The sequence below is a fragment of the Neophocaena asiaeorientalis genome, unplaced genomic scaffold (genome assembly GCF_003031525.2).
Source record: "Neophocaena asiaeorientalis asiaeorientalis breed wild unplaced genomic scaffold, Neophocaena_asiaeorientalis_V1.1 scaffold243, whole genome shotgun sequence".
Classification (NCBI taxonomy): domain Eukaryota; kingdom Metazoa; phylum Chordata; class Mammalia; order Artiodactyla; family Phocoenidae; genus Neophocaena; species Neophocaena asiaeorientalis.
In genome coordinates, this window is record NW_020173113.1 from 1,806,876 (window position 1) to 1,832,544 (window position 25,669).

Below are 25,669 nucleotides of genomic sequence, written 5' to 3' on the forward strand. Positions count from 1 at the left end.
CTGAAACCATTTCCACTAAGATCAGGAACAAGGCAAGGTTGCCCACTCTCACCACTATATTCAACATAGTTTTGGAAGTTTTAGCCACAGCAAGCAGAGAAGAGAAAGAAATACAAGGAATCTAAATCAGAAAAGAAGAAGTAAAACTGTCACTCTTTGTAGATGACATGATACTATACATACAGAATCCTAAAGATGCCACCAGAAAAGTACAAGAGCTAATCAACGAATGTGGTAAAGTACCAGGTTACAAAATTCATGCACAGAAATCTCTTGCATTCCTATACACTAATGATGAAAAATCTGAAAGAGAAATTAAGGAAACATGCCCATTTACCACTGCAACAAAAAGAATAAAATATCTAGGAATAAACCTACCTAAGGAGACAAAAGACCTGTATGCACAGAACTATAACACACTGATGAAAGAAATTAAAAATGATACAAACAGATGGAGAGATATACCATGTTCTTAGATTGGAAGAATCAACATTGTGAAAATGACTATACTACCCAAAGCAATCTACAGATTCAATGCAATCCCTATCAAAGTACGAATGGCATTTTTCACAGAACTAGAACCAAAAAATTCACAATTTGTATGGAAACACAAAAGACCCCGAAAAGCCAAAGCGATCTTAAGAAAAACAGCTGAAGGAATCAGGCTCCCGGCCTTCAGACTATACTACAAAGCTACAGTAATGAAGACAGTATGGTACTGGCAGAAAAACAGAAAGAATAAACTTAAAAAAAAAAAGAAGGTTCTGAAGAACCTAGGGGCAGGACAGGAATAAAGATGCAGACGTAGAGAACGGACTTGAGGACACGGGGAAGGGGAAGGGGGAAGGGTAAGCTGGGACGAAGTAAGAGAGTAGCATGGACATATATACACTACCAAATGTAAAATAGATAGTTAGTGGGAAGCAGCCACATAGCACAGGGAGATCAGCTTGGTGCTTTGTGACCACCTAGAAGGGTGGGATAGGGAGGGTAGGAGGGAGACGCGAGAGGGAGGAGATATGGGGATATATGTATACGCATAGCTGATTCACTTTGTTTTAAAGCAGAAACTAAGAGACCATTGTAAAGCAATTATACTCCAATACAGACGTTAAGAAAAGAAAAAGGAAAAAAGAAAAAACAGACATATAGAACATAACGTAACAGGGAATATAACAGAGGATCTAGCAATAGACACAAAACTAAATGGTCAACTGATTTTTATCTAAGAGGAAATAAATAGTAAATCAAATTTGAAAGGACAGTCTTTCCAATGAATGATGCTAGAACAACTGGATATGTGTTCAAGGGGTGGGGAAGAACACTGATGCTCATCTCACATCATGAACAACCTGAAATGTATCATAAACCAAAATTTAAGAAATGTGATTATAGAACTCCTGGGGAAAAAAAGCTGAGGAAATGTTTATGATCTTCAGGTAGGCAAAGAGTTCTTAGCAGAACACAAAAACCACAAGGTATAAAAGAAAAAAATTATTTAATGGACTTCATCAAAATTATAAATATTTGCTCGTAAAAAGGCACAAGTAAGAAAACAAAAAGCAAGCCACAGACTGTGAAAAAGTATTTGCAAAACATATCTGACAAAGGGAATATGCAAAGAGCCCATGCAACTCAATTAATAATACACAAAAAGAAGTTAAAAATCAGCAAAAGATGTGAACAGATAATAACAAAAGGTACATGAAAGGCCAACAGCACATAGAAGATGCTCAACATCACTATCATTGGGGAAACGCAGATAAAACCAAAATGAAAACCCACTACTTACTTACTAGAATGGCTAAAGTTAAAAAGATTGAAAGTACCGAGTGATATCCAAGATGTAGAACAATTGAGAATCTCATATATTGCTAGTAAGAATGTGAAGTGGTACAGCCACTTTGTAAAAGTTTGGCCATTAACTCTACAACTGCAATGTGACCCAGCATTTCCAAATCCTAGGTATATAAACCAAGAGAAGTGAAAATCTATGTCTACACAAAAACAAATAATGTTCACAGCACTTCATTCATGCTTATCAAAAGCTGGACACAACCCTAATATTTGTCAACTAATAAATGGGAAAATTAATTGTGGTATAATCATTCTATTAGATACTACATAACAATGAAAAGAAACACAATACTGATACACACAAGAACATGGATGAATCTCAAAAACAGTATGCTAAATTAAAACAAAAAAAAACATGCTATTTGAATCCAGGGTGTGACATTCTAGGAACGGCAAAATTAGAGACCCAGAAAGCATATACACAGATAACTGGTTGCCTGGGACCAGGGGTCAAGAATGGGAATCAACTGTAAAGGGGGACAATGGAACACTTTGAGTGATAGAAACATTCTATATCTTAATTGCAGTAATGATTACACAATACCATATAAATTGCCAAAATGCAGCAAATTTGAACACTTAAAATAATGTAAATGATACTTCAAAAAAGCCAGAGAGAAAAATCATCAGCTATTTTTGTGGAGTTAATTAGTTTATTTGGAAAAACAAGCAACAAAGAAAGGACAGCCAAGGAAACCCTAGAAACAAGAACAATGGGGAAAGGGTGCCACAGCACTACCGTATACATACTGTATATGTAGTGTAAACCTATTCCAAAACCTCTAAGTAAAATAGTATAGTATTAATTCATGAACAGACTAATGAAACAGACCACAGAAAATATAAGTAGACAAAACTTCATATGAAAATTTAGCATACAACTAAGGCAACATCTCAAATTAGTACGGAAAAAATGAAATTTTTTAACAATATATTATGTTGGGATAATTAGCCATAGGGCAAAGAATAAACTTAGATGTTCCTCACACTATAAATCAGGGATAAATCCCAAATGGATCAGAGATTTAAATTAAAAACTAAAACCATTTAAGTACTAAAAGAAAATGTGGATGAATTTCTCTAACACCTGAGAGTGAGGAAAAAACTATCCTATGATTCAACATGCAGGTGCAATTTAGAAAAAGACTGATAAAGTTGACTAGATAGAAATAACTTCTGCATGGACAAAAACAAACACACAAAAGCAAAATAAAACAATAAATGAAAACTGCAATTTTTATCACAAATAAAGGATAAATATAGATCATACATAAAATATGGCTATACAAAACAGAAAGAAAACAATGGCCCAACTGAAGAGAAATGAACAAATATTTCAAAGAAAAGGAAACACAAATAGTCTTTAAAATTCAATTAAGAAAATGCAAGTTAAAAACAAGACACCATTTCTCACCTATCTGATTTCACAAAAAGCCTGCTGACATAAACTTTCTTGGTTAAGACCAAGGGGAAACAAGAGCTCCCAAAGGAGTGGTTCACACCACTAGACCCAGCAATCCCAATTATCAAGGAATCTATACCAAAGAGAATCTATACCAAAGAGAATCTATACCAAAGAACACTAACAAAAAGACACTTTTACTATTTACTGCAGTACTATCTGTACTGAAGCAACTGATTGAATAAACAATGGAAGAAATCACCATGACACTGGATTAGGCAAAGATTTCTTAGCTACAAAACCAAAAGCCCAAGCAATGAAAGAAACAGTTGAGAAATTGGATGTCATCAAAATTTTTAATTTTTGCACTTCAAACTATACTATCAAGAAAATGAAAATATAAGCCACAGACTTTGAGAAAATATTTGCAAATTATATATCCGATAAGGGGTTGTATCCGGAATGTATAAAGAACTCTTACAACACACCAATTTTTTTTTGAAGTTTTCGGCCGCGCCACACAGCATGTGGGATCTTAGTTCCCAGATCAGGGATCAAACCCATGCACCCTTCATTGGAAGCGTGGAGTCTTAAACACTGAACCGCCAGGGCAGTCCCAACACACTAATTTTTTAAAAAACAAATTTAAAAATCAGCAAAGGGTTTACAGAGGCATTTCACCAAAGAATATACACAAATAGCTAATATGGTCATTAAACAGTGCTCAACATCAGTCATTAGGAAAATGCAAAATAAAAACTGTAATAATGAGGATATGGAGAAACTGGAACCCTCATACACTGCTGGTGAGAATGTAAAATGTTACAGCCACCCTGGAAAACAATTTTGGCAGTTTCTCAAAATGTTAAACATAGATTTACTTTACAACCTGGCAATTCCACCCCTGGTTATTTACCAAAGAGAACTGAAACTATATATGTCCACACAAAAACTTGTATACAGATGTTCACAGGAGCATTATTCACAATAGCCAAAAAGTGGAGACAACTAAAATGCTCAACTGATGAATGGATATATAAAATATGGTATAACCACACAATGGAATATTATTAGATAATAAAAAGGAATAAAGTATTAATACATGCTACACATGGATCAACCTTAAAAATATATGCTTAGTGAAAGAAGTCAGTCACAAAAGACTACATATTATATGATTCAATTTATATGAAATACCCAGAAAATACAAATACACAGAGACAGAAAGTAGATTAGTACTCGCCAGGGGTTGGGCATGAGGTTTCATTACGGTGAGACAGACATGTCCTAAAGTAAGACTTTGGTTATGGTTGCACAACTCTGGAAATTTACTAAAAGTCACTGAATGGCATAAAGAAGTTGAATTTTATGGTATTTAATTATACTTCAATAAGCTTTAAAAAGAAGAAAAGATAAGCCATAGACTAGAAAAGATATTTTCAATATATTTTTTCAAATTACCAAAATATACTGTTAAAACTTCTACATATCAAAAAGAAACATAAATTAGGCAATAGAAAAAATAAAACCCACCTTAAAAATCTGAAATGGCAATTCAGATAAAGAAACCCCACTGGTCAGTAAACTTATACTTCAAAGTAAACATGATGTGAAAGATTAACCTGTCCAGGTAACTTTATGCACTGCTCAAACTAAGAAAATAGATGATCCATTGCTGTGCACAGTTCTTCATTTAGGTACTGGTCTTTTAAAAAATGGTTAGGTTCAGCTGTCCTCAGAGCTCCAATTATAGACAGACTATACCAATAAAGATTTTCATTTATGCCTTCCCTTTTCAGCCTCATACAGCCATCTTCAGACTTCTTTTATTCCTAGGTACCAACTTAAGACAACTGAAGAATCATTTTGTTGCCATTTGATTTTAATGGCTTTAACTTTCACACTTTGGATCATCTTTGGCCAACAAACTGTGTCAGAATAATCTAATTCTTTTAACAAAATACAAGTTGATCATACAAGACAGCACAAATGAAGAACACTCATTTTTCCCTTTCCAATCCCTTTTGCCTAGAAGTAATATATTCAATTAACAAAACAAAAAAGCAAGAGCACAATTCGTTTTGAGTATAAACAGCAGTAATCTGCTAGAGAAGAGAAGGGGAGGGAAGAGGAGAAGGGAAGGGAAGGGGAAGAGGGAAAGAGGGGAAGGGAAGGGATATGCAAATGTGCACTAACCTTCCAGTAGTCAGATTGTAAACTGTAGTACCTCTGGTATGCAGATAATGCTGAAAGAAGGAAAATAAGCATGAGTCACAATTATGTCCCATTTCAAAATCAATTAACAAGTTTTAAGAAACATTACAACAAAATTCCCATCATACCCACCTCCCAGCAGATAGTGATATTTAAAACCAAACAATTTAAACTCTGGGGCGTCCCTACTCATAGTCAGACATGGTAACCAATGTCCAATATATAGGAGTTCAAGGAAGTAAAACCATGGTCACATTTCAGACCTGCACTTGAACAGAATCTGGGCAGGCAACCTCTTGAATCAACTTGACCTTCCTCAGAGACCAAATCTGATAAATGGATTAATACTCCAGAATGTGATGGGTCGTTTGTTCTAACAAGGGATCTCACTTCCAAAAATGACTAAGAGGGCTTCCCTGGTGGCGCAGTGGTTGCGAGTCCGCCTGCCGATGCAGGGGACACGGGTTCGTACTTGAACGACACAGACATAAGAGGCACTGACCTCCACACAGTAGAAAAGCCAAGTATAACTTATCAACGGCTCTCTGGATCCGCAGTTCTGTATCCTTGGATTCAACCGACCACAGATCATGTAGTGCTATAGTATTTACTACTGAAAAAATTCCATGTGTAAGTGGACCTGCGAAGTTCAAACCCCTGCTGTGCAAGGATCAACCGTATTCCTTTTGTGCTGCTCCCTTTCATACAATCAAAAAAGAAAAAAACCCAGCCCACAATTACCTTACCCCAAACTCCAACTCAATTCCAAAATAGGGCATCCCATACCCCTAAATCCATCTCAAGGTATAACAGGCTCTGGAAGAAATTAAACTACAGTCATCCCTCAGTATCTGCAATGGATTGGTCCCAGGATCCGCCGTAGATACCAAAATCCACTGTGATCAGATCCCACAGTCGGCCCTGCATGTGCACGGATTCCACATCCATGGATGATAAAAATAGTAGTACATATATGTACTGAAAAAAACCCACGTATAAGAGGACCTGCAAGGCTCAAACCTGGGTTGTTTAACAGTCAACTGTAGAGCTTGTCAATCCAAAAACTCAGTGAGGGGCAGGCAGTAACAAAGTAAAGTAAAGGTTATACATGCACATTAGAATTGGTAGAGAGCCTTTCTTTAAAAACTCATGAGCAATAAATAAGCCACGGGGGTGTAATGTGCAGCATGATGACTATAATTAATAATACTGTATTGCATATTTGAAAGCTGCTAAGAGTAAATCTTAAAAGTTCTCATCACAAGAAAAAATACTGTAACTGTGTATGGTGACAGATGTTAACTAGACTTAACTATGATCATTCCACAATATATGCAAACATCAAATCATTATGTTATACACCTGAAACTAATAGTTATATACCAATTATACCTCAATTTTTAAAAAGAGTAACATTTTCAAATAAGATTTTCAACACGTGTAAAAAAATTTTATACTGAAAAAAAATGGGGAGGGTGGAAATTAACATTTTCTAAAACTCCAGGTATGTTTTCATACTGTTCATCAGTAAGCAGCCAAAATGAATACCATATAGAATACCACATAGAGAACTTCCTGAATATGTTCAAATTAGAGAAGCATCACCCAAAAACATCATCACGTATCTGAACAAGTAACTTATTTGAATTATGTTCATCTTTTTTGCACAAAGATGATGCCAACCAACCTATCACTGGAAGGACATTTAGACTGTAATTTTTCCAGTTCTGAGGAAGAGGTGATTTCAAGCCATCTTCTGTTTTCTAGTTCTTCATACATGAGTGTAGCTAGCTCATAAAGATCACTGATTAATGGTTTTCTAAAAAGAAAAGCAAACCAACTTACCAAGCTAGACAGAACAGAATAGTCAAATAAGGTTTGACGGATTTATAGAGAACAGTCATGGAAAAGGTGTTTTCTCTCTACTGCCTGATGTGAACAAGGAAGCATATATCACCAACTGCCACCACAGGGGAACTACTCTTAAGATGAAGCCCATAGAAGATAGCAGCAGAAACAGATGGAAAGTACTGGATACTTCTAGACTTCGAACTATATCTAGTGCACAACTCACCTATGAACTTTCAATTATATGAGGGAATAAATCTCCTTATTGTTTAAGCTAGAATCAAGTCTTTAATATTTGTGCCTCCTAACCAAGAGAAGCCAGGGTCCCTGACAATTTTGTGCAATCACCATATCAAGCCTGGACTGCCCTTTTAACGGGAATTTCAACAAACTTGAAGGGTATGTTTCCAATAACATGAATAACAATATATATTACATGACTTCATAAAATTCCCATTTTAGAATTTGAAGAGCCCTTAAAGAGTATGATGTAACTGAAACCGAGGTACCTATGTGAACCGAAGAAGCCTATGTGATTATCAATTGGGAGAAACACAGCATCCATACTACAATATGATGAATTGAGAAATAAATACAAGCCCTCAAATTCAAAGTCACAAAAGTAAATGCTCCAAATTTCAAGCACAGATTTGTAAATGAGACTTCAATGAGCATTTGTTATCTTTCCATTCATTTACACATTTCTCAACAATTATACTTTACTCCATTAGGCCTAGGATCCTGTATTTTAAGAAAGACCTTAACATATTTAACATGTTTCCTAATCCAAATAAATCATTAAAACTCTACAAGTACCCACCACCAGAGTCTCTCTAATGAAATCCTTTTAACCAAAGCACAGTCCTTTATTTCCAATCTTTAAGTCAGTTACCTATTGTGAAAATAAATTCCTACTCCACTGTAACTAGATTTTCCTTAAGTCCTTAATAGAGAATGAGGGAAATCATTTATTTGGACATACTTATAATGCTTAAAACCAGTTTCAGGATTGTACCATCTGTCTAATGGGCTTTTCCTTCCCTAAATCACCTAATCTTCACTTGGAGATCCCTGAGTTATTTACTGGCTCAAGAAGTCCTTGTTCATCCCACTAGGAAATCTTTTTAACAGTACTTCAGGCAAGACTGTCCTTTTCTTTTGCCACTTCACCAAGAATGGTGTGCTCAAACATATTACTTTCAACTCTCTATCAACCAATTTCCAAAGGTCAGATATTTTTAATCGTTGGAATCAACTTTATTTATGGACAGACTTTTTTCATAATTCTGAGTTTTATTTTGTTTTTAAATAAGCCCATTTAGTCTGTGTAGACTTTAAAAAAGAGAGAAAAATATAATGAATTTAAAGGATTATAGAAAACTGGCAGAGTACTAACAAAGTAACCAGGTCTAAAAAAATTAAATGCAAAAGAAAACAAGCAAAAATACAAATGCAAATAAGAAGGAAGTTAAATTTAACTTTCTGTCAGAAAAAGGGAGTCTCCTTCAGAGTAAGATGCAACAGAAATGCAAGGAAGAAACAGATTTAAAATTCAATCTACACTCACATTAGACTATGCACTAACTGCAGGCAGAACTCAGCATTTCTCTTTTCATCTCTAGCCCAGTGTATAACACTATAGGCAGCAGGTTAGCTGCTCACAGGTGAGTCTATGGGTATGGAAGGGAAGGAAAGGAAAGAAGTACAAGTAAATCTGTCGGTTGCACTGACTGTCATCTTTAGGCCAGAACAAGTTGTGACTGCCTAAGATTATTATTAGGTCAAAAGATCTTTGATTATTTTTATCTGAGGCTGAACTAAAAAGTTGTATTTATACCCTGGGATAAATGAGATCTCAGAGAGCTTATACTAACTGTTTCACTGTACATAAATGACTGATGTACCTAACTCCCTAGCACCTTTCTGCCTTCTCAAATCTATGACTGCCTAAAACACATCTTCTCTTATATGTAGCATTAATACACATTAACATTTGAAAAACCCTCTGGATAGTATCCAACACGACAGACCTTTGTTCCTAAGATTACAGAGACAAGCAGACAGGAAGTTGGAAAAGCAAAGAAACAAATCTTGGAATCCTTTTACTCCTCTATCAGCATCTTCACTGAGGTTCTCAAGTCAAATTAACACATCTACTGAGATCTCAGATTTACTACTTCTTTGTCGTCATTAAAATAATATACTCTTCGAGGTCTTTATTTTTATTTTTTTATTTTTTTGGCTGCGCAGCATGCGAGATCTTAGTTCCCCAACCAGGGATCGAACCTGTGCCCCCTGCAGTGGAAGGAAGGGCAGAGTCTCAAGCACTGGACTGCCAGGGAAGTCCCTCCTTGAGGTTTTTAATATCGCACATTTGGTTTACTACAAGAACCATCAAGTAGCTGTCTTATTTGTATTCCTTCAATGTGTTCTACCACCAGCTCTCTAGTTCTTGAAGCTACAACTTTTGCTCGTTGCCTGGATATGAACTTCTGACAACCTGGGTTATGGTCACTATTTTTTTCCCTTGGGTTATTTTTCTCAATTGCATTTTCTAATTCTAGGCCACAAGTAGACTGAACAAAATCAATTATTCCCAAATTGTGATGAGAGGGAGTGGAGGCACAGTGATTTGTTTATATCAGTAAATATGTTTAAATAAAGTTATATAGAGAAAGAGGGTACAATGACTACAAATGCAATGAAAACACATGAATGATCACCTTAACTGTATCAGCTTTCAGAAAGATACATCATGTTCATTCTATGTATATTACATGCCAGTTTATGTCAGTATTCTGGATTTTCATTTCATTTTACTATTTCAACACAAAGTAAATTTGTATCATATATACTATGCAAACTATCCCAATGACTATCTGAAAGAACTTTTAAACAAAGAGCAGATTCTTACAAGAATCACAACCTTTAGTTCCAACAACCATGACAATAAAGAGATGAACCATGCAAGGATCCAAAAAAAGGCAATTTTTGGAGAAGCCAAACTCAAGATCTATTATTGGAAAACATGCACTTTATGTCCTTATACTATATACATCCTAGGATGGAGTGTTGTCATTCCACCCAAGAAACACAGAAAGAGAGAGACAAAAAGAGCTCACCAACTCTGACTTAAGACTTCTCCACATAAGCAACTCTTAGCATGTAACTTGCCCTAGCCATTTATAATTACTGAGGAACTAAAACAACCAAAACCTACTTTGCCCAAAAGTGATAGACAATGCAACAAATGACCAATTACTTGAAGGAAGGAGGAAAGGGAGAAAGACCTATCGTCAGGTGGAATTTCAGGGAAAACTTCCAGCTCACCACAAACCATGAAGAAACTATTTGTAAAAGTGTCAAGGTTTTCATACTAATATCAGGAATGATTAATTATTGTATCTCCTTCAACTCATTTTTTTACTTCTGGAATTTTTACTATCTGCACCCCAAGTCTCTTACCTCAGAGTTTCTATCTTTTTATAATTTTGCTGTGTACTGAGGTATTTTACTACCGGATTTTCTAAGCAATCAACTTAACTTAATGACGATTCTCTCCTATAATCTGCCATACATATTCACAAATATTTACATATAATTTCTATTAATTAAACTGCTCCTGAGACCCATCACATATATGCACAAGAATATACACTTGTCCTTCAGCCCGGGGTTCTCTGTCTCTCAGGTTGTTCTTCAACTCAAAGAAGAGAAATCACAGTACCATCTCCATGGCTTAAGGCAGTCTGTCTGACAGCCCCATCAGCTGTTTGGTTCAGCTGAGGTTGACAGGTTAGCTGTGGGGGTAGGAGTGAAAAGGAGGTATAGACACTATCAGGAACCACTCAAATCCCACTTCAAGGAAGGACTGTTGGCAGTCTTGTGTACAAGAGAGCCTCTAGCAGTGAGTTGTCTTAAGCTGAGGAGAGCAACCTTGCCTGCGGTCACACTCCTTCCCATGTCCAGTATGGAATGAATGGAGTATAAAGGCCTGGTCATCTTGGCCCAACCAGTGATAGCCATTCTAGCTTCGGGGCTCCCCATGGAGTTGGCCAAGGCTGTCAAAGCTTAACTTCTCCCTCTGTCCAATCCTGGTTCCATTTCCCACCTTCCACAGTGCTGATCCTAAAGGTACTCCTTACTAAACATCTTGTATGCTAAACTCACTGCAGAGGAATCCAACCAACAACAGGCTAAGTGCAATAAGCCTCCAGCCTCCATTTTCCCGCAATCCTCTAACCAATTACTTTTTCAGGACAAATTCCTAGAAGCCTAATAACCAAATCAAGTGATGGAAAATTTTTTAAATTCTTCATACATATTACCAACCAGAAAGACTAAAAAATGTTTTATAAGGTCTTTTTATCTTCTTCTTCAAATTCCTCTGAAATGAAAAGGTAATTTTTAATTAATAAATCCATAACAGTAAAGACAACGAAAGTATACTATCTGTAGATCAGAAATTTTTAGAAATTCATATAAGACAGGAAGTAGATGAGATCAGAATAAGAAATAAGGGCAGAAAAACCACAGTCCAAAATGTACACAAAATATTTTCTAGCATTTTCTACTCCAAAAGTAGAAGCAGTTTTTCATAAGGAACCCCAAACTCTGAAAATTTCACGCACAAGAGGACTCAGGACAGTATTTAAAGAACTGTCCTCAGAATAAAGAGGGCCAGTAAATCCCCCACATACATACATCTGAGCAGTCTACTCACATGTTCACTGAATAGTTTATGTTTATTTCCCAGTAAGTTATGGTTTGTAATCTGTTCTCTAAAAATAAACATCTATTTGGCTGGGGCTAGAGGTTCTCATCTTGTACTGGTTCCAAAGAAAAAAGGAGAAAGTAGCCTGAGGTAACAAATGTCTCCATAAATTGGTGATGATGGTGATGATGCATTGGAGACTGGCTCTAGTCTGGGACTTCTGGGAAGACAGTGAAGAGAATGGATAGAAAGATTTCAATAATTAGTATTTTTAACGGATTTTTTTTAAGTGGGAATGTGGTCAATAAAGCCTCAAGGATGAATTCAAACAACTCTCGTCTAGGAAATAAGAAGCCATCAGCTTGAAATACTAAAATATACTGAAATACAAATGTATACCTCTGCATTCATTCTCTCCTTCCTCTTCTTCCTATTACAAATTATCAATGGCCAGTTCATCTACACAACAGCAAACGGGTCGCAGAGCACACCTTTTCAAGGACTTACATCCTTGGGTTACCCTTCTCTTCTCCCATCTTTCTAGATTACTCCTACAAGCCCGTTTGCCAACACTGTCTAGTTGCCACGTGCCCCCTACCACACCTTCCAAAAAAGAAAACACCTCCAAAACAAATATCCCTGGATTCTTCATTACCTTCACAGCCAAACATTTTATAAATGGAAAATGTAGCTAAATTCATAGACTAATAAAGTTTTAAAAGCTTTTATTTATTTGTTTGTTTGTTTATTTATTTTAAATGACCACTAAGCAATAAGGACATACAGCCACATATGCAAACCTAATTTTCAAGTCTGGGTCTCTGTTTATATGCTCTAAAACTAGTGCGCTCTCCAAATAAAAGGTGCAGCATTGAAAAATCAGATTGTGCAGAACTCTGTATTATTTCTTTTGTATAATGCTTTCCTTTAAATAAGTTACTGTTTTAATTAAAATATCTAATAGATTGTTAAATAATTATCAATACCTATTACCCTGAAGTCACTTTGCTAAGTATTAACCAGTTTCACACAGGAATCCCAAAACCCCTGAGCAGCTACCACATCCTCCCCTCGTTTTACAGATTACAGATAGAAGCTCAGGGATGTTTATAATCTGTTAAAAGTAATGCAGCTGAACCACAGAGATGAGCTGGGGAATAAGCCTAATTTCAAACCCCACAGCATACCTGTCTCAAAGTAAAATTGTACTTTCATTAGGAAAGTATTCACTTGACCTAACATAATTAAACACGAACAATCCTTCGCTCTAGCCCTGAACAACCTTTCAGTTGTTCAGCCCACCTAAATACATCTGTGGAAAACAAGCATTAAGTCCATCCACTCCACATTAAAATGTTTACTATCATCAAAAGGTTAAAATGTTATTGATTATAAGAATATAGTTTTTCTTTGCCTTTGGTATTGAGGGGTGTGGTGTTTGGGGGGTGCTTTTAACTTCCTAAGTGAGTAATGGCCTGGGTCAGCCGCTTGGTACCATAAAAAGGACACATCTTGGGGGGCTACCTTCAATAATTTAACTCACTTATTTCCGATAGGAAAAGCTTTTCAAATGAATTTTAAAAATGCTTTATCCAACGCTCAAGCTCATGTGTGATCATCTCTCTACGTTACTTACCTTTACAATAACATGGCTACAGATCAGGTTTTCATTCAAATATTCTCTAGCTAAAATCGAAGTTAAAGGATAAAGAAGAGAAATGCTGAGTTTGTGTTACTCTTCCAAAGTGTCCATCAATGGCTCACTTTCTACTATAGTTGAGCCTTTTTAAAAAGCAGGAATTTTTCACAAGGCAGAACAAAACGGTAGTACGCTATCAGTTTAGCTGAATGGTCAACTTACTGCTGATTTACATGGAGTCATGTGAACTTTTCCCATTTCCATCTACTCCACTTTTCTCATTGTTTTTAGGATGTTCATAGGCTTATAATTTCTTAGAAGTAAAAATGGTAATACTTCCGATAGAGTACAATTACAGTTATTTTGAATACATATATAAATCAAACAGTAATTAACAAGGGGAAAAAAATTACCTTTTGGATAATCTTCCAATAAGAGGTTGAAGTGACCTAATTGACAAAAGAAATCAGACTCCACTTTTCCTTCAGCTTTTAAGATTAGAGATTCGTAGCAGCGAACAGCCTAGAAATAAAAAATACAAACATTTAAAAAAAAGACAAAACCCTAAAATACATTTCCTTCCTGAGATAATGCATATAATCCTCCATTCAATCACCCAAGAAATCAATATATTTTACTTCTACCTCAGATATAGTCAATGCAGCATTCTTCTAAAATACCTATTTATTAAAAGAACCACTAATTATGGCATAAGTGCTTTTCCTACTTATAAAATGGAAATACTTGCCAAATAAGATAATGTAGGAACACTCTGATAACTTTATTCATTAGCTGTAAATCTAAATTTTTACCGTGGTCCATGCTGACATAAACAAATATATTAATCTTTTCCACAAATGGTAAGAACTCTATTGAATCACATGAGAATTCACAGAATCTCCAGAGTAATAATAACTACCATTTATACTGAAGAGCTACTTTTTACCAACACCTCTACCCACTTAAACTACCATAAACTGTCTTTCAATTACCTTCTTATGATACACGTCATACCCACCAACTCTAACTCTATTCCTAATTTTACCCCCATTCCAATACATGCATATGCACTCACTCTCAGTTGGTTGGTTCCCTGAAGAAAAAAAATAACAGTATTTTAAGGATATCATTCTTTTTTTGTAATCCTAGAAGAGTGCAGAGGGGAAAAAATGAATGATGGAAAGAAGAGGATTCTGGAGTCTGACAAATTCCAGTCATCATTAGCTACAGGAGATCCTGGGGAACCTATCGTCTCTGATTCTCAGTTTTAATAACACTCAAAGGGCTGATTAAAGGATTAAAACTAGAAAACTTCTCTAAGGGTTTATCACAGTGCTTAGCACTCCATAGGTACTTAAATAATTGTTTCTCTACCTTCTACTTAGGTTAAGATAAAAAGCTCCAACTCTTCCAGGATTGTTTCAAGCACCCCAATAATTTTGTCAAAATTTCCCTAACAATCTACACTACAATGTTGTTTATGTGTTATTGTGTGCTGGAGTCACTGAAGAAAAACATGTGTATGATTTCTCAAATGTCTGAGTACACTCTCAGGTTTGGTGTCCACAAAAAATGTTTCCATTATCAAAAAATCCTTTCACCACCGCTTCAAGAGCTTTTGATGGGATAAGAAAGTGTGATGTGGAGCATGGTACCCACTTAAAATGCCTTGATTTTTCCTCTCCTGTAAAATATAAAGCCTTTGATGAAGAGTTTCAAAATTTTAAATTTACCTATCCAAAGCACATACATAAATACTTATCAAGTTTGGAGAAGCCATCCTAAACAAGGCGAATTTTGGGATGATTTTACCATCCTTAAAGTCTAACATTTATTAAAAGGGACTGTCTTCAGTTCTTATTCCACTCTTAGCTATCTAAATGTACATATATACCAAATCACAATCACTGAAAACTTATCATTCTGCTTCCTTATAATTAAAAGAGCCTGAATGCTACACTGACATCTCAGAAATTACTATAATTTGGAGGCATGAAATTTCAAGATCCTCTTTATTTAAGTCATACATAATCCTATCTGGCAGATGGTTAGAGTACAAAAATATAATTTATTTCAGTGCTTTTTAATAGCAGTGAAATTCATAAAATTATTGGGCTACAGTATGACAATTATTAATTTTTACACTAAATAAAATGACTTTTTAAAGCTAATAATGGCATTGTAAATAAAGCTAGTTATTGTCTTAGTTTTTTAAACTCTTAAGTTAGATATTTAGAAACTTTTGCTACTCCTCTCTGATAATTTCTCATGGCTGATTAGCACTACATTTACAAGCAAATATAGTTTCATGGTGAAAAAGATTTCAAGATACAAACACGAATAAATTTTCTTTAATAATCTAAGTAAAAAGATGGCAACATCCTATACTTCCTCTTATCACCAAACATTGATGCCACTACCACGATCATCTATTACCTATCTTCCATATTCCATTAAAAAAAGGAATACATCTAAAGTGAGTACTATACACAACTCTGATCACCACGAAACACAACACCAGGCAAAAATCAGAACGGACACTCAGACTCAATCAACAGAGTCATAGTAATTTCCAACAAAGCCAGCACGTACCTAAACCTACCAACTATGTTAGTGGTCAAAAATGACGCTGACAGAGCCAAATACCAAACAAAATGAAGATGAGCAAAAAGGCAGAATAAACGTTCCAAGCACCTTGTGTCACCATTTCATGGTGAAACTTCATGAATTTATTTGAAGTGTTTGAGGTAAGCACTGATATTAGATACAGGCAAATACTAACAATTTTTTAAAAGCATTTAAAGGAAAATAAATAAATGGGGCAATTTTCCAATACTACTAACTCATAAAATAAGCTAGAATGAAACAGTGTTTTTATAGTAATGAGCTTCATTAAAAGGCTAGTTTTAAACATAGACGATATGTAGTTAGTTTAGATTTAGAACAAAGTTCAGGCAAACTTCTATAAAGCAAAACTATTTCTTGTTAAAAGGGTTACTTTTTTTTTAAACATCTTTATTGGAGTATAATTGCTTTACATGGTGTTAGTTTCTGCTGTATAACAAAGTGAATCAGCTATACATAAACATATATCCCTTTACCTCCTCCCTCTTGCGTCTCCCTCCCACCCTCTCTATCCCACTCCTCTGGGTGAACACAAAGCACTGAGCTGATCTCCCTGTGCCATGTGGCTGCTTCCCACTAGCTATCTATTTTACATTTGGTAGTGTATATGTGTCCATGCCACTCTCTCACTTCATCCCAGCTTACCCCCTTCCCCTTCCCCACGTCCTCAAGTCCATTCTCTACGTCTGCATCTTTATTCCTGTCCTGCCCATAGGTTCTTCAGAACCTTCTTTTTTTGGTTTGTTTTTTAAGATTCCATATATATGTGTTAGCATACGGTATTTGTTTTTCTCTTTCTGACTTACTTCACTCTGTATGACCGTCTCTAGGTCCATCCACCTCACTCCAAATAACTCAATTTCCTTTCTTTTTATGGCTGAGTAATATTCCATTGTATATATGTGCCACATCTTCTTTATCCATTCATCTGTTGATGGACACGTAGGTTGCTTCCATGTTCTGGCTATTGTAAATAGAGCTGCAATAAACATTGTGGTACATGACTTTTTTTTTTAATTTTTTAATTTATTTTTGTCTGTGTTGGGTCTTCGTTGCTGCACACAGGCTTTCTCTAGTTGCGGCAAGCAGGGGCTACTCTTCGACGCGGTGCGCAGGCTTCTCATTGCGGCGGCTTCTCTTGTTGTGGATCACGGGCTCCAGGCGCACGGGCTTAGCTGCTCCGTGGCATGTGGGATCTTCCGGGACCAGGGATCGAACCAGTGTCCCCTGCATTGGCAGGCAGATTCTTATCCACTGCACCACCAGGGAAGTCCTACATGACTTTTTTGAATTATGGTTTTCTCAGGGTATATGCCCTGTAGTGGGATTGCTAGGTCATATGGCAGTTCCATTTTTAGTTTTTTAAGGAACCACCATACTGTTCTCCATAGTGGCTGTATCAATTTAACATTCTAAAAGGGTTACTTTTATATTCTTGCTTTTATTTTTTTCATTTTAAATGTGCACAAATAAAATCATCCCCATATAGGATAAGTATGGTTTTGTACACATATGCAGAGAAAAACAACTAGAATATAAAACAAATGAAAAAAATAGAAAGTCTATAGTCCAGCCATACGGAAACTTTTTATTTTGTTCATTTTACAATTTTTCATAATTAAACTTAAAAATTATTATGCTTTCCTCCAGGATTCATACTACCTTTAGTGTAAGGGTAGTCAGAAATGTGAATGAAAATCATTTGTACTAGATCATCATCATTCAACAGAGCACGTTCTGCAATGACAAAAATGTTCTATAATCTGTGCTGCCCAATATACTAGACATATGTGGCTACTGAGCACTTGAAACATGGCTAGTGCAAGACAACTGAATTTTTAAATTGTTTCATTAAATTTGTGTTTAAATTTATACAGACATATGGCAAATGAACAGTGTAGACTAGGTAATTTTTAAAGCTTAAAAACAATGAATATTCAACCCATATGCTAAATACTAAGAAAGCAAAATTTCTTATTTTTATAAATGAAAAACCTATAAAAATAATGGTATATCTTGCACTGGGGATGAGCAACACCTTCCACAAAAATCACTTTAAAATCCTATAGTTGTTTATAGTTAGTGGTTTACACATCCATAATCGTTACCACCTACTTCCAAAAAAAAAAAAAAAAAAAAAAAAATTGAGAAGGGAAATAAACAGTTAATCATTAAATACTAGAATCAAAGGAGAGTAAAGGTTCTCCCAGCTACATAGAGAGACTGGATGTCTTCCTCCCATTACAGTACCATTTTCCACAATGTTCAATATAATTTGTGCTCGGTAGCTGCTTTGTTTTTATTATTTGAAAAAACAGTTATCTCAGAATAGTAATATTATCATTACCCGCTATTTCTAAACCTTGACAGATTACCGCTCATAAACACAGACATGTAAATAATTTGGTTTTTTTATGTTAAGCATTAAAGTCTTTTATGAGAAACTTGGTCAATCCCTAGCTAAAATATGAGTTGTTACTATTTTAGAATTGTTAAGTATAGGCAACATCTAAATAAATGTGGGTTTTTTTCCAATTTGAAAGATTAGCTGAAGTAGTTGGGTGACATACAAATGGTAGAGAAAACTAATGTAGATTTAAATACCCCAAATGGTTTCCTTTTTTTCTCTTTCTTTCTTTGTAATGCCTGCCATCAATGCCCAAAGCCAGAATCTCAACACAGTCCTAGCTTGGTGGCTCCCACTCTGAAGCCCTTCCTCTTCTATCAGGTTCCCAGATGCTTACTGCCTCCCTCACCTGTAAGCTCCGTCAGGGGAAGAGCTATATCCCACCCCATGATCACACGATAGGGGCTTAATATACATTTCTTGAATTAATGAAGCAATGTCATGTTATTATTTTAGGTTCTCGAATAACCCTCTCTTCTTTGTCCTAAACTTCCATTTCTTAGGAGCTGCAAGTCAGGATGCTAAGGATTAATCTTATTCGTTATTTAAACTCATTTCCATTATTTTAAATGAACCAAACTTTTAGGTTGAATATAATCAAAGCAAGCATGCAGTCCTGCCCATAATTCCTAAATCCTGCCCATAATTCCTAAAAACAGCCACAGACATAAAAGATGGTTTAGCAGCTGACTACTTACAAAAGATTAGGGATTGAAGCAGACTACAGGTCAACATGTCATCCATGAAATAGGGCTACTAAAAATGTATTCACGGTCCAAATTAATGAAGCATATTACACAAATCAACACCAATAATCAGCTCACCAAGGTCTGCTCTGACCAGATCTCCAAAATTATCTTTAGTTCTGAGTGCCACATTTTAACAGGTGGTAACATAAAAAAGGTTACAAGTTTGGTGAAAGATGGAAAAACTGTAATGTGAAAATGATTTTAACTGAGTTTAGTTGAGGAAAATCATCAGGGATGCTTTAGCTTTACTCAAATAGTTAAAAAGCTGTCACTTAGGAGAGATTAATTGCACTTTGGGTAGTTCCAATGAATGGGTATAATTTACAAACCAGTTTAATTCAGTGCAATCAGAAAGGAGAAAAACTTAAATATGCCAAAAATTAAATGGGCCATCTTTCTTTGGCTCATATCAAAGAATTAAAGCATAAACTACTAAGGTATCTTAGTGGGGGGTAAAAAGGAGAGTTCTTACTTTGGATACAATTCTGAGCTGCATTTTTTAAAGATTCCTTGAGCTTCTCGGATATAAGCACACAATGTGTAATATTATATAGAATACATAACCACACACAAACACACATGTGTATATGTGAATGCATATCTCCTGACTTGATTCCATTACATTTTATTCACTTTGAATTTCCAGAATTTCTAAATAAATATACTATCTTGACCTCCTCCCTCAAAACCATAAAAATGTCTGCATCATTAAAGCTGATATCCTTCCCAGAAATATGCCTAAATCAGAATTCTTCCCCTTTCCAGGCACTCGCAATGCCTTTGCCTGTTTTTAAAATACCTTAGGAATCTGAAAGGGTTGAAAGTACCTGAGTCTAAACCATTTTTTGAAATTTCAACACGCCATTTTTTTAATGAAGGGTTACACACTTAAAATAATATTATTGATTCTTAATGACATCCATTCCTGAACTTATATATCAGACTTCCTGTTCTTCTCTTTTTAATTTCATTTACTATTTTTGAAAAGTTAAACTTTACACATCACCAATTCTAAAGGGTGTGTAGTGAAGTCTCTCTCCCAATACTAACCCCAGCCACCCAGTCCCCTTTCCCAGATGCAACAAAAGTTAAAATTCTTACTATATTCAAGATTATTTTGTGCAGATTCAAGCACATATATTTTTCCCACCTTAGTACTAATATTTACATATTTATATAAACACTTTTCTGTAACTTGCTTCAGATTATAGGAGTCCCTGATATCCTTTCTCCTCTTCTTCTCTGTTCATAGAACCCCCAAATTTAATTAGACATATGCTGACACAGAATAAATACTGGGATCCCCAGCCATCCTTGTGGGTGTGGCCTGGTGATTAAGTTCTGGCCAATGGGATATAAGGAAAGGACATGCTCTGCTTCAACCCCTCCTCCCCCTAGCTGAAAATCAGCCAGATGGTAGAAGTCACAAGCTGGGGATGGAGAGTAGGAAAACAGAGCCCAAGTTCCTGGAACAGTAGAGTTCCAGAGCAGCCCAGAACTGATTGCCTCTGAGAATTCTTATTAAGAAATAAATGAGTATGCAGCCCTCTTTCCTCATTTAAATCAAACAAACAAACAAAAAAGCAGCCTAATGAAATAATCATTAATACATACCAACAGGATAAAGGGAAATATTTAAAAATCTAATTAACTGTCACCCATACGTAACATTTTAGAGAAGATACAAGAACTTATACATCTGTTACTCTACCCTATCTCCCTCACTCCACTTTTCAACTAATATACATCTTTTGCATCACAACAAAGTCAGTTAACAAAATTTAAGCCTATCAGCATGGATCCTGGATTTCTCAGCCTCTCTGGACTCTGCATTCAGTGGATATGCTGGATGCTAACGAGTAAATCAGCATCATTCAAGAAACTAGCACCTTAAGTACCATTCTTTTCAAATAAACTATTGAAATGCTTTGCTATTGCAAAACATTCTCACAGAACTACACTACTGAAATCAAACTAGATAATTTCGTAATTCAAGTGCTGACAGCTAATATCTGAGCTCTTGATGCGTACCAGGCACTATTCTAAGCACTTCACATATACTTATTCATTTAATCCTCACAATTACTCTATGAGATAGGGAGACCCTACTTCACAGATAAGAAAACTGAGGCATAGACAATGTAAATCCTGTGTTCAAGGTCACAGAGCTACTAACTAGCAAGGGTGGCTTCAAACAGTATGGCTGCAGAGCCTCTGAGCAGCAAGGTGTGCAACTCAGGCCATGCCTAGGGACTTAAAGTCATTTGCAAGAAAGAGGACCTCCATAAGCAGCTCTTCCTCTTAAGCTCCAACACACAGCTCCTTCCACAACTCTACCTCTACACCAAACACAAAAGCAACACATAAATAAGGCCGCCAGTTCCTGTTCCCACCATCCCACAAGGAAGATTTAGCCTAAGTTCTTTACCATGTTTTCTCATCTTGTTTTATTTTAAATCATATAAAAAGCAATCATCATTATCCCCTCCCCCGCAAAAAGACACACACATTAAAAAAAAAAATCAACAGCAAAACAAAAACAAAAAATCAAATTCCCATATTCAAAAGCCACCTGTGGCAGAAAAACACTACCGCCCATATATATAAATGATAATATACCAGTTCAAACAAAATGTGGTGTATTATCTGGAAAATGTTAAATGGTTTCACCCTATTTCTTTGTATCTTCTGAATCTCCTTAGTTCACCTAGTGTTATTATTTTCTCTCTTTAGTATAACTGGCACAGAATGCCAAATACAGCTGCAACAAAGCAAACTAGGCTGTACTGTCTCAACCACCAGCAAGTTGCTAGTTTACTACTAACTCTAAAACCTTTATTGCTGATGCATGCAGCCAAATGAACTAGTGAATCCTATCTACACATGCACGTATACACGCTCAGGACCAACATGAAATTTTTATTTTATTTTATTGATTGATTTTTGGCCATGGCACGCGGCTTGCAGGATATCTTAGTTCCCCAACCAAGGATCGAGCCCATGCCCCCTGCAGTGGAGGCTCAGAGTCCTAACCACTGGACCACCAGGGAATTCCCCCAACATGAAATTTTTAGAAAGCTGTTGTGTCAAAACAGCCAAGTTATTTTCCAAATATTTTTTTCTGTATCATGCTAAATGTAACAATGCGCAGTTATACTAAAGTACATTATTTATAAACATGTGAATTGAGTCTTGGATAACCTTTAAAAGAATAATATACATTTCAAATTTGGAGGCAAGGAGAGTATGAGATAAAATTTCAGCAGAATGACCTCTGTGAATAAAGCCCAGAATAATCCTGTGATTTCCCATATAAAGCAGTAGGCTTTACTTCCCATCTTTTTTCCTTCATTTGCTTGCTACTCCAGTCTTTTATTTGTCTAGAAGTAGACAGACAATCTTACAAGCAATCATTCTCCCCATCACTTCAGCTGTACACATTTAATTCAGAGTTCCCAAAATACACAGAAAGAAAGCCATCTATCAATACAACAAGATTATGTAGACCAAATCTTGATCAAGTTTGTAAAATATTATGCCTGCTATAACATGGATGCTTGCTTTAATATCTTTATCAGCAAATTATGCATTCATTTGCCTTAAACACATTTCTAAAATGATAAATGTACAAAAAAGGAGTAAGCACTTCACTGTGGGGGGAGGGGGGAAGCGGGACATCACATTTATGACCATGAGCTCCATGAAAATAATCTACTTTGAATTCTACAACTTCTAATGCATAGTAGGCAATTAGAATGTATTTATTAAATAAATGAACGATCCTAAAACTAGGAAAACTGCAACACAGTAAAGGCCTCTCCCCAAAGGTAGTGCTTTTAAAAAAAAAAAAAGTTTTAATCGATCTGAATATACTCTTCCAGACTTTTCTCTATGCAGAGTCGGCCCTCCATACCCATGGATACAGAACTTGCTGATATAAGGGCCAACTGTACTACGCCATTTTATATAAAGGAATTGAGCATCTGTGGATTTTGGTATCCGTAGGGGTCCTGGAACCAATCCCCCTTGGATATCGAGGGGCGACTATATAAACAAATAGTACAAATCTTTGTATGCAGTTTATAAACTATTTCCTTCATTCTATATATCATTAACTGCTTACCGCATCAAAGTATACAGATCTACATCAAAATAACATCTGCACATCATTTTAATAATGGTTAAACCATAATTAGTTTCTACTGAAGAGTATCTGGTTGTTCACCAAGTTTTTACTATTACTATTACCCAATGAACATAATTTGGCCAATTTATATTTCTTCAACGTAACTTCCTCACAGTTGAATGGGAGGCACAATTTAAGCTTTTGACAGTCCCACTAGCAAAAATGAACCAATATAATGTTCCACCAGCAGTGATCTTTTTCAGTTCTTTAATTACTTTTCGCCAAATATTTATTGGCTAAAGTTACTACTTCTTCCATGAACTATCAACCTGTTAATTGACTGTACCTTAAGTGCCTTCAATAGTTTCTCCCAGTAATTAGTACAAACTATCATCCCTCCATGTGTGCCATAAAATGAAAAGAATTAGGAAGTACTCCCTCTTCAGGCAACCTGGACAACCACTCTGCTGAAAACTGAAAATACTAGACAAAACATGGTGGCAACATGGTGGCAGTGGGACTTACACAAGGTTCTTACTATGAACTTGACCAAATGAGAAAGTCAGGAAGACTGGGCTGAGGAAGGGGGAGACTTAAAAGAGGCAGAGGTAGAGAGAGTAGAGGTAGAGTGAAGCAACTTTTGCACTGAGGACATTTTGAAAGTCTGTGTAAACCTGAGTGATGGGTTTAGAGGTCTCATTTAGGGATAGAACACAAAGCCTAGGGGCTACCCAAGAAGAGCAGTCAAATAAGACACCCCTCCACATAACACTGAGACATCAATGGGCTAGACCTTCAACCTCAATGTAACTAAAAATATGATAATAAAACAATTTTTTAAATTGTATTTTAAAACTGGTCTTGAAGGACAAGGAAAATTGCTTGTCCTTCAAGACCAGTTTGAATTAACCAAAAGTCTGAATTCACTTGACCTGGGTAAAACAAACTTCAGGCAAGAATTTATTATTAGTCCTCAACTAATAGCAATCCAAAGTAAAGGCCAAACTGAAGCATATTACTATCACATTCGTGGCCTAAAAGAATTTCTACAGCTCCAAGGAAAATAAATTCTTCATATTCAGAAAGTCACTACATATAGAGAGGGGGAAAAAAAGCCAAGCAAAGGAGATGATCAATATGTAGATATGTTAAAATGAGTATTGTTTAATGCAATTAATCACAATAAATATAAATGGAATAAGTATGCTAGGTAAGAAAAAAGGCTATCAATAGATTTTTAAGCCCAGATTTATACAATTTACTAGACACATCTAAAATATAAAAAAAGATTCAGAAATACTACACAAGTATAACCAAAAGAAAGCTGGCACGGTACCAGTTACCATAAAATACAACAAAGATTCAGAAATAAAGAGAACTGGTGCATTAATACAAATATTTAGTAACCGAATAAGGAGCTCAGAAACACACCTTCATATGTATGGAAACGTGCACAAAAATGGGCAAACTATAACCTAACCAAATAAAGGTGGCCAGCCAATACGTTATTTCTAACGGGGAAAAGAAGGAAAAAAAGCGAACACTAGACTCCTACATCTACACATACAAAAACCTATTTCAAATGGATTAAAGACCTAAATAAAAGGCAAAATTTAAGAAGAAAAGCATAGCAAAATGTTTTGGACAAAAGGATAGGGTAGGAATTCTTTAAAAATAGATCAAAAAAATGCAAGTCATGGGGGGAAAAGGTTAATTCAACTACATCAATGTTTGGGACTTCAGGTTTATCAAAACAGAACAAATCTGACAAATATAAAGGCAAGTCACAAACTGGGAAAATATACCTTCAGCACAAATAGTAACAAACTGTTCATATTTAGAATACACAAAACTCCAAAGAATCAGTAAGAAAAAACACTCAATGTAAAAAAAATACTGGGGGAAACTTGATCTGCCACTATGATCCACAAAATTAAAGAATGAGCAATAAAACAAAACACAACTGGGCTTCCCTGGTGGCACAGTGGTTGAGAATCTGCCTGCCAATACAGGGGACACAGGTTTGAGCCCTGGTCTGGGAAGATCCCACATGCCGCGGAGCAACTAGGCCCGTGAGCCACAACTACT

General features: G+C 35.8%; 1 protein-coding gene across 7 annotated transcripts in view; it reads right to left on the bottom strand.

Moving 5' to 3' along the window:
• KDM6A (lysine demethylase 6A) overlaps window positions 1-14,192 on the bottom strand; it is a 133,175-nt gene extending 118,983 nt beyond the window's left edge. For all 7 annotated transcript variants that reach the window (XM_024743551.1, XM_024743552.1, XM_024743547.1 and 4 more), the window contains exons 1-2: window positions 14,088-14,192; window positions 5,456-5,505 (exon numbers count right to left, since the gene is read on the bottom strand). The gene's annotated coding sequence lies outside the window, so the exon portion shown is untranslated. The remainder of the gene's footprint in view (window positions 1-5,455; window positions 5,506-14,087) is intronic.
• Window positions 14,193-25,669: the final 11,477 nt, after the last annotated feature.